Here is an 11,554-nt window from a genome sequence, read left to right on the forward strand (position 1 = left end):
ATGGTCAGGGGATAAAGCCCTCTTTAGTGGCATATATAAAAGCATAAAGGTAACTTGAGCACAAATATCTCTATTATATGGCAAGTTTGCCTCATGTAGAAAATAGAAAATAAATGTTTGTAAAAGAGGATATGTCCCTCTCTGAAAACCTTGTTTAAAACACCATGATTGGTTTGGCATTTCATAACCTATGTTCTTGCAGAAATATGCATTTTAATAAGCTTTTAAGATTTTATTTATCTAAAATTCAAAAATGCTAGGTTTTCTTACTTTGCAGCAGTAATAAATATCAAACAATAGCAAATAAACCTTCGGCAAACGTCTGTCGCTACTTAAAGAAATATTTCCTATTAACATTTTAAGCAGTATCAAACTAGAACATTCTAATGGCTTATAAAGCTGTAGACAACTTGATCAATTTTAAAATGCATTTGGAAAAAAAAGAAATCGGTTTGTGAGTTTAAGTCTGTAAAATGTCCAATAAATGAAATTGATATTTAAGGCCACACCAAATTGATAAGTAGTTCATCGGATTTTTTTCTGAAAAAATTGAGGCGGCGAGCGAAAAAATAATTTAAATATTTGTTTAGGTTTTTGAGAAATTCAGGAGCGAGCGAAGAGCGAAGAAATATATTTATCTTCATTTGGCTCTCGGCTGCCTAATAAAAATAGAATGCATAGCCCTTTTAAATTAAAAAGTAAGTGCCCAGGGATTGAGAAAATCTGACCTGCAGACATACAACAAAGCGAACTCATGAAAAAAATGTATTAACAGTGTCATACAGTACACTGTAATCAAATAATGCATGCTTTTGAAAATGCTGTTAGAAAATATGTAATAAACAACAATGTATAACCTTACACCATACTTATCACATACCTATGTGACTTGAATATTTACTGCTATGAAAATGTAGCATTCTTAGCTGACTTTACAAACTTTTTGATACATCAAATATTAAGTTTTATATAATGACCAATAGCTCTGTACTTTCAAAGCTTCTGACTATCATGCCCCTTTTACTGGCAAAGCTCTAATTCAGAAAAGTCGAGCATGATGTCTTATTGTACAGCTCTTTTTCTAACTTGAAACTTTCATAACATATTAAATTTGTTGAAACAAAGTCTCAATTAAAGTCTGAAATGGAGATTAACGTGCATTAGTCAACTAAATGATTGGAAAATTTGAAAATCGAAACGGTTCTGAAAACAACTCATAATGTAAATTCCTTACCCCACCAACTTTCGTATGCAAATGACAGGAATAACAGAAAACAGATAAGTGACATGCATCAATAAGTATTTACCCTTACCAAAATAATGTAGATTGATGTTATCAAATAAATTAGTAAGCTTTTCTTCATCCAGTTTTCAATGAAATAAATCGATTTTTTAGCATGTAATTTGGTAAACATTTGAAGAAAATGGCGTAACTGCATAAAGGGGAAACAACTTTAATGCAACTAAATATAAGTGTTATGATTTATTATAGACGATGTGTGCGTAGTATGTATTTATTTTGATTAAAACCCATTTGAAAACAATGTAGGACTGGAATTATAAGCATTTATACACTTTTACGTCCGTAAAAAGTAGCGCACCAAAAAATTTTGGATTGATTTTTTTCAGTGGGCGAGCGCAAGCAAAAAACAAAAAAAAAAGTTTTTGTGTGTGTGTTTCTGAAAATATACGAGCGGCAAATCCGATGAACAACTTTTTAATTTGGTGAGGCCTAAATAAAGGAAAGAGTTTTCGAAACTCTAAGTTGGATATCCGGACAGTTTTGAGTCTAAGAAGTTATCCTGTTAATACAGTAACTTTTCAACATATTTACCATTACGATGTTTGTTTGTGTATGCATGTGCGTGTGTATGTTGTTTTTCTGTTCTTTCAATTAATACAGAATTGCTACAAAACATAGAAGCTTGAAGTTGTTCTTTGTCTTCTCTTTAATAATGAATAATAATTTCAAGTGTTATGGCTTTTACAGCCGACAAAATGCTGTCAATAGCGTGCATTCTGTTAGTTTGCATTGTTCTTCTGAAAGTATGTGGTCTCCCTATTATATTTGCTGCGGTAATAGCAATTGTTGGGCGGCGCCAGGTGGTCTTTAAGTACCAGAATGCAGGTATTAATGTATTTTTGTTTATATTATTTTCCATTACATACTATCATTTACGCTGTCTTTACGTAGACCTCTCCAGTAGTGTTTCAAGTTTTAGCTTTGCTAATTAGTGGAAATAAATTCACTATGGTGATTTGTGCCTAAATTAAACGTTTCTGTACTTTTATATAAAGGTCATATCAAATGTCAGAACGGTGCTATACTTAACTCACAAAGTCCGAAACCTAATTGTACGCAAACAGAATAACTTACTATATACGTCTATATACGGTATAAGCTGAAATGTTCGCGACATGGAAATGTTAATAAATATTCTGAATTAAGAAAGTCACAGAAACATCAACCAGTGTAAATTTCAACGTTTACAAATACACGTCATTATAGTCACGTAATATGTTGTTTATCGTTCTCGTCGTTTTTTAATCAGAATAACATATAAGGACAAGAAAACAAGCAACGACTTAATGTTCTTAAAGATGTTTTATGACTATGTAATTCTTTATGAATGATAAATGTGTGCATGCTTTTTTGTTGTTGTTTTTTTTTGTCTGTATCAACGTCTGCAAATGCCCGTGGGATTGTCTGTGATCGAGATCGGAGGAGACCGTGGGATGGTCTGTGACCGAGAGCAAACGCATTTAGCGTTAGTTACCGATACAGCAAAACACTCTATGGTTTAGATTGCATCTTTTATGCTTCAAGAAGAGGTTTTTATAAAAGAAAAAAACAAGACGCAGATACCAGATGTCAATCTGCGCAGAAATACATATACGTCCCTGGGAAAGCATTTCAAAAATAAAAATTAGGTATTAACAGCACGAGAATTGCCTAATACCATGTTTGCATACGATATTTCCCCTTTAATAAATGGGCGGATCCAGTGAAAATAGTAGTTTTTCTGCAAGAAAATATATTTAGATGTATTTTTACAGATACTGACCAGTGATAGGTAATATTAAGTTGCTTTCTTTTTTTCCCGGCAATTCAGCAAAATATATACAGCATGACTGAATGGTAGATATCATCCTCATGTTCTGTTGTTCCTTAAATATCTTTTAGAATTATTTCAATATCTCACTTTTTTAACTTGGAGGATGTCAACTCTCGGGGAATTCACCTGCATTGCGATTATGTTATAGATCGTATGGCGATTTTTCAGCTCTGATGAACATTCCATACCAAATATGCCAAAAAAAGCGCCTGCTGTAAAAGTCATAATATTGACCTTTCAAACAGAATGAAGAATAAACTGTCAAGATAATAAAAGCATTCGGTGTAGATCGCAGCAACCAAACACACGAGATAAAAAGAAATACATCGATATTTCCTGTTAAAAAAATAAATTTATACATGCGTCCAAAAGTCCTATTTTTATTTTGAATTTATCATATTTCTAGATATTAGCCCTTACTTGCATTTTTAATATATAGGTAGCAAAGTCTGTTCTCTTTCCAGAATTGTTCTCTCAAAAGTTTTTACTATGTGAACACTGGTCAGCGGGTTTTAACTAGAAACAAATCATGTACTTCAAAGATTCAGTGCAATAAATCTGACACTTTCCTTGGTGTTTTCGTTGTTTGATGCTCATATTATTTTCATGTCAAGTCAATAATCACTGTAGTAAGTAAACATATTTTTTTCAAGCCAGGAGGTAAAAGTACATGATTTGCTGGAGATAAAACATAGTCACCTAAGCCTACCATGAAGTTTTTGCAGAGATGTGTCCCAATTTTTTTCTAAATATTTTTTACTCAGCTGAGGGTAATTCATTTAAGCTGAAATAAATAAGGCTCAGAAAATTATACTTTTACTGAGTACTTTGACTACACATATGTGTTAAATAGATAGTGTCCACATGAAGATTTTTTCGTTCAACTGCCTACAATTTGGCAATTGATAAATTTGACATGAACGTAAATACAAGAAATCCAAACATTCATTTAATTTTAAATCTGATGTTTTATAGAGATTTGTTTATAGACTTATTTTTTCTGTAGGATGTTCTTTTACAAAGTTCCATCCAGAAATACAGTGAAAACATGCAATAAAGAGGGTCGTCGTCAAATTTTGACAACGTGGTAAAACAAACAAGAACAGCTGCTGACATAGTACGGTGACATAGAGGGGACATAGGAAATATTTTATTTATCACGTGCGCACGTGTTAGCTTCCACGTGCAAACGTGTTAATAACACGTGCGCACGTGATAACTATCACGTTCGTACGTGTTAGCTATTAAGTTCGGACGTGGTAGCTTACATTGCCGCACGTTTGCATAGGAAATATTTTATTTATCACGTTCGCACGTGATAGCTGTCACGTTTAGATAGGATTTTATTTCACGTGCGCACGTGTTAGCTACCACGTGTGAACGTGATAGCTAACACGTGCGAACGTGATAGTTATCACCTGCGCATGTGTTAGATAACACGTTCGCGCGTGTTAGCTAACACGTGCGCACGTGATAAATAAAATATTTCCTATGGCCCCTCTATGCCACCGTAGACATAGTCATTGTCTCTTGACATAACTTTGAAGAAAAAACATTTGTATTAATTGTGACCAAATATGTCAATGACACATGAATACTACATTTAGTTTTGCTTCTAGGAAATATAAAAACATAAATCATTCTTATTTTGTCCACAATGATCTGATTTAGTATTAAATTATACTTATCAACAGTCGATGTAAAAACTATGATGTTAGACCGCAGTACATGCCAAGTTATTTTTGAAAGAGTATTTTTGATTTATAGAGAATTTAACCTTTATTTCATATTTACCTCTAAGCTTATCTCAGGTTCTTTTATGTGAATGTATTTCTAAGCAGCAGCAATCACACAAAATTAAAGAAAAAAAATTGGCTGAATCATTTATAATTGTAACAGTTCACACACCTGCTTTAAATTCAGCATATATCCGATATACTGTATACTTATTTAGATATAATTAGACACTTTAGATTATGTGCGTCAATAAGATGTTATTACATTGGTCTATCCTTACAAGACTGTGTGGAACAAGTACAGTAATAATAGGAGTATATAAAAGGTAAGGAGAAACGTTTTTGAAGTTGCAATATTCATTCTATCACATAGGCATTATTCACACATCAAAGTGAGCGTCGGCACTATGCAAGAATGAAATATATGATGTTTAACAATAAAAACATTTGTTACCACTTTTACACCTTTTTTGTTTTGTTTTGTTTTGTTTTTCTAACTTTTTAATAAAAAGAAGTTAAATGTATTGGTTTGTCGTTAACGTGCATCCTGTTTGAAGATCGGCGAATATATGGTGGGTCGGTTTTGCTATGTCTTTCTGTCGTGTTGACGTCTCGGCAGCACAAAAGCACGAGAATACAACACAGGGGCTTGACAGAAGTAGGGAAATACATGTACTCGGTACTTTGTAAGGTTGTTTTGTCGTTAGGCGTGGCGCCACGGACAACCCGTAGGCACGACAAATTAGCATTCTGTCGTGTTGTCATTCTGTCCAGCTCGGGTTTGGGGGTTGTGGGGTGGGCAAAAAACAACACGAGGACATAACAAATTATTTTGTCGTTGCTTTGCCTTCCGGTTGACTTACGCCAATCAATTACACGTATGTAGTTTCCTGTAATGAAGGTTAATCAAAGTGACTGAATTAAATATGCTTTTTATTTCATTTAATGTGGTGAACGAACAAAGTTAAATTCTATGAATATCAGGGTAACACATAAATGCATGCCAGCTGAATGGCGAAGCAGCGAGAAAATAATCTGCAGCGTCCTCTTTTGTACGACAGAATCACATTGCAAGCACGAGGGCATGGCAAAATAGGGCGCAAACAATACGGAAAAAGTTTTCATGTTGACGTCCTACTTTTATTTTGTCCTCGTCATGATGGGAACGCCAGTAAGACTTAGATTATGTATCGTGCTGCCGTTTTCTCGTGCTGGCGGGGATGGGGTCACTAGTCAACAAGGCATATATGATTAATCTTGTTGTTGTGTCTTAGTGCTGGCTGGGGCAACAACAATACGGAATGATTTATCAAAACAACATGGCAAAAACGAGCTACCATAGTATATCACATTATATGAAATTATAACAAATTAGTGTTTTGTTAACGTTGTAAAATAGACGGAACTATAAAAACTGTTGTGAATGGTTGTACCATGCAATGCGGTAAACCGCATTATACTTAGAAAAATAAAACAAACAGTTAACAAGTGTATATAAGGCTTATTGAACAACGTATTGTTCAACAGTAAGACAGCAAACTTGGTAGATGCGCATGCAAAATTACTAAAATACAGTTTCTTTGTGATTAGATACTTGTTCGATAAGGTATGTATTGTAACCTTATTACTTTGATATTATAAAGTGTATGATATTTCGTACATATAATGTTGTTGTTTTATCTTCACAGATCATTCAGGTTATTGTTATGACGCATCGGTAGTCTTAGCATGTGTCATTTGTTGTTGTGTATTGCATAATGATAGTTGAGGTAAAAACAAACAGTTGATGAAATCTTATTTACTACAGTCGTCAAATGTTTGTATATTTTACATCGATTGTAGAAAAGTATACATCTCTCGGAAGGTATTTTAATCTGTAAATCTCTATAAAATATAAAAATAACTTCTTACGGTGGTTAAGATTACATAAGAAAATAGGCAATTAAATTTTATGTAAGATCAATAAGAAGATGCAAACCTGTGAAGATTTTAGCAAATACCACTTTTGTTTCAAGAGCAGCAAAATATAAGGATGTGCACATTCTTCGTATCGCCATTTATCCATATATCAAGTTTTATAAAGAAACGTGTCCTGTTCCTTTTATGTTATGACATATATATCATTTGTGTCTGACAGAATAACAGATTTCATCCATTTCATGGATTACTGTTTACAGATGCTTTTCTGGAGTGTTGGCGTATTCGAGTAGCGCCAACACACCTGAACGACAAGTTATCGCGCCAATACGACTGTTATGGTATTTATTACAAGATTAATACAATCTGACTAAAGTGCATCTCCAATTAACGCTACGCACATTGTATCTAAGGACGTGCTATTTATAGACTCGTTCTGACGACTCTTCCACTAGCCAATCAGAGCCTTACTTACAACATTTTGTATGTGAAAGTAGAAGTTTAAAAAAATCTATATTTAGCCTGGGTTTTTCATATTTACAAGTCTTATGACGACCACATTGCGACAACGCCCTCGTGTTTTGAGAGAAATATGTCATTGTACGGACTTGGTCACGTAAGGTGTCAGACAGCCGGTTAGCTCAGTCAGTAGGGCACTCGCCTTGTAAGCGAGAGGTTCCGGGTTCGAGCCCCGGACTGACTGTACATTTTTCTCACCCTTTGACATTCGACGCTATTTTGATGGTTCAGCCAAATACTTGTTGAAACAAGTAGATTGGTTCAAATAAAAATAGATTTGCGAAAATAAAAATAGCTTTATCGAAAAAATATAGAAGACAAATGTGAATGGGGCATTCTCAGATCTTCGTTTAGAAGATCAAGTACTTCAGTCAGATTGAAGATTAATATACATTTATACAAAGAAATAACAATATTTTGTTCAGTTTTAAATGGCTAAAAGCTTAATAACCGCCTCGGTATTCTTAATTTAAAAATCGTATATTCAACAAACGTTCGAAAGGATCAAATTATTGCTGTACTTTCACAACTGAAGGAATTAAAGGGAATTCCTATAGTTTTTTATGCGCATCTTTCTGCGCAGCCTACATTTTCTATGGAAAACTGAACTGAAGTCAACATTTGTTGAAACATGTTACAGACAATCTTAAATATGAGGAATTTTGAATGAAATATCATTTTTGATAAGTTATATCAGTAATAAAATGTTAATACTGGTTTATGTTGTATTGACAAGTATCATGCCTGACAGGTATCTTGCTATTTTTGTGGTTGTGTTTTCACATCGCATTTTAGTACAAAGACAGTGTTGTTCATATAATGTAAGATAATTGACTTAGTACTGATAAGACAATATCACCTTTCAGATTATTTAGTATTCAATTATAGAAAGAATTAAGAATTTTTAAAACTTTTTTTTAACTTTTAGCAGTCATACATGTAATCAATTTGGCCAGGTTCGCGCCATTTCCGTCCGAACAGGTGTTGTATTCTAGCGGTCTTAACATAAAATTTAGCCTGGTGACCCATACATTTTTAGCCATTTTTATGCTCACAATACAATTATCTATACACAAGAAGAAAAAGAAAAAATTCTATGAAAGAGTTTTTTCAAAATTTAAAAAAATATTCTTCACTATGGGCATTTTTCATTGAAAAAAGTTCACAAAAGTAAATATGAAACAATTTTTTTTTTCATTTGTACCCATTATTGTAAGGATAGAGTATTACAAATATGACTATGATATCAAATAAGTATATAATAAAATCTGTAAAAAGAAAAAACCGTATTGTGCTGCCTGGATGTATATTTTGGTTGGTATTTATAAAAAAGCAGAAAATTATGAAAATGTTGAAAAATTGCTGTCAGTTTCAGCAACAGTGGGTGTGTTCGAAACAATTTTTCACAAAAACAAGCCTGGTGACCTATTGTTTTTATTTGTTCATTGTTTTCAGCACAAATTTTCCTATCATATATGTGAATTTAAAAAAATTCTATGAAAGGAAAAAAAACTATAGGAATTCTCTTTAAGGACATCGTTCTAACTAAACCACATGTGAACACATTGTTGGTTTTGCTCATATATTCTAGAGGCGAATGTTTACACCTACAGCAAATTTATGACTGCAACAGTTGCGAAAGCAGCTTGCAATATGTAAGAGATCTCATTTTATGTCTCTCGTTCTAATTTTTTAACAGGTACTATGTTCATTGAAAATTATCGCTATCGGAGACTTGAATTAGATTTAAAATTAAAATTCACAAACAGAACGAAGTCACACTTTATCCTAATAAAGATCACAAATAATCTGTGTGTAGTCACATATGTAGCGTAACGTTATATTTGTTTCAAGACAATTGAAAATTGTATATAACATATGTTCTGCTGCTTTCGTATTTTCTATTGTATTCTGGACTTGATAATCTTTAAGGCATTTCTTCTTTTCACAGTCGGCAAACATGGCGTTAAATGCGTGCATATTGTTAGTAAGTATTGTTCTCCTGACAGTCTGTGAACTTCCTATAGTACTTTCCGCCGGTGGAGCAAGTTGCTGGGCGGCACCTCTCAATATCTATGGACCCACATGCAGGTATGAATATTTTATGATTCCTCTTACGTGCATAAATTTACAGTTTCAAACAAATGCTTTATTCAAATTTTCGTATCTATATTATCATATATTTAAGAAAATGAGCGAACCGTCCAAAGATAGAAAAGTTATCTCAAGTGTTTCGAATAGTTCTGCGATTGGAATCAGCAAGGATGCAAGACTGAAATATGCGCATGGATACAAAAATGTTAAAATGGATTAATCAATGACACACGTCTAATTTAAACCAATCAAATTGTTTGAATTAATTAATACTGTATGACACTATGCTCGTTAATAGTTTTGTGACAAAATATTAAGAAATTGTTTAACACATGATCAACAAACTGTAATACCCATTTGTATTGTAAACCCTTTTGCATCCAAACGTATAAGAAAGTAATATATTAATTGAACTGTAATTTTCATGAGAAATTTATTAAGTGCATTACATTATTTGGTAATTCTCAAAGGCGTATCAATAACAAAATTTTCAATATTTAAAGAAAAAATTATTATCTACTTTGAGTTTTGAAAAGTGTCAATCCAACTAAGGCTTTATGTTTTACGTTCTCATGAAAGGCTTGTCTTATTCTGTAATTATTTCATATATAGTTTAATAAATACAGATTGACACATTCTAAATATACTGATATATCTAGTTTAGAAGAAATAGGGTTCAAAGCAATCTATAAATAACTTTAGCTACAGCTACTGAAAATACAATGTCAAAAATATCAATACAGCCTGAAGAAAGATAAGAAATAACCTGCCTATAATCTGTTGTGTGTATTTTTTTAGGTCTGACACATCTATATTTGGAAGCCCCGGTCACAAAATTCGGTATTCAGTCAGCGTAAGCGGGAGCACACTAATATGTTGTAAGGGATTTTATTGTAAAGGTAGAACCTGCAAGCTGTACGATATCGGATGTGGCCACGGGAGTTGGAGTACCCGCAGTCTGACCTGGGGCAATAATCTTGCTACACCGAAAATGAAATGTAAAGGCAATCCTTTGGGTTCTGGATATTCATTTAAGCACTAATAGACGTATTATGCAAACAAACAATAACTATTCTATTACTTGTAAATGATCATCTTTACTGATAACTGTTACGGATACGTTTGAAGAATGTTCATAAATTAAACCTTTCGTATTCATTCATAGTGTATTTGTCTTTAAAAACAGCCTATGTTACCTCATCTCGGGCAGGAACCTGATTAAAACAACCATCGTCTTATTTAAACAAGCCGAATGGCGTCCTGGCATGAAAGAATTCTACAAACAAAACGAGGTTTCGAACCCACAAGGAGGTGGGCAAGTGATTAGGAGTCAGCGGCTTTAACCACTTTGCATTCCCCTGCTTACTGAGCTTGCCAATAAAACATATAAAGAATCCAGATTTACTTTCGATTTAGCATCTTTAGTACATAATATCATGATAATGAGAATGAATATTTTACACCAATGGGAGACAATTCCTCATGCTAAATATACATCTCACGGTTTACACTTTCAACAATAAGACGCCTTGTATTAACAAAAAAAAAACAAGTAACACTTACCACCTATTTAAAGTGTCTCTGCAACAAACATCACTTCTATTTTATTTACTTCACAACAGCGGGTGTTAAGTGCTGTGTGGCGGCCGTAAAAAGTCGCCCCGACTTCATCTCAGTGTTGTTATATTTTCTGGTCCTTCGGGATCATTGATTTCAACTCATTTAGATTTGAAGATTGAATACTGCTTAAGCCGGTGCTAGGGGGCGTGGGCAGTGTTGCTTTTTCCATTACTGCCCATGAACAGACTCAATCAAACCGAGTCTGCAATTTTCACTATTTGCCTTGTTCTCGGTGCTTCCGAGGGATCTACTTTCCAGATTTTATTCTAGAATACAGAGTAGTGTACCAAATTGTACATTACTAAGACAAATGTCTAAATATATAAAGAAAATCATAGAAACTAAACACGTGCTCATTCCCCGACAAAAACTATTTTTGTTTTGTCTTGTTTTTGGGTGTTCCAAGAGTATTTCATTAATGTAACGGCGGGCAGTTAACCTTAACCAGTGTTCCAGTACAAACCTGTTCTCCGCAAGTAACTGCTAACTTCCCTACATGAATCAGAGGTGAAGGACAAATGATTTCAGACACAATGTCGTTTATCAATTAAT

At 33.5% G+C, this 11,554-nt stretch overlaps 1 long non-coding RNA gene across 1 annotated transcript; it reads left to right on the forward strand.

The window, feature by feature from the left end:
- The first annotated feature begins 6,307 nt into the window (after nt 1-6,307).
- LOC123527861 (uncharacterized) lies at nt 6,308-10,544 on the forward strand. Its single transcript, XR_006681824.2, has 3 exons — nt 6,308-6,458; nt 9,240-9,379; nt 10,181-10,544. It is a non-coding gene; the product is annotated as an uncharacterized LOC123527861 (long non-coding RNA).
- The last annotated feature ends 1,010 nt before the right edge of the window (nt 10,545-11,554 follow it).

This window comes from Mercenaria mercenaria, chromosome 14 (assembly GCF_021730395.1).
Source record: "Mercenaria mercenaria strain notata chromosome 14, MADL_Memer_1, whole genome shotgun sequence".
Classification (NCBI taxonomy): domain Eukaryota; kingdom Metazoa; phylum Mollusca; class Bivalvia; order Venerida; family Veneridae; genus Mercenaria; species Mercenaria mercenaria.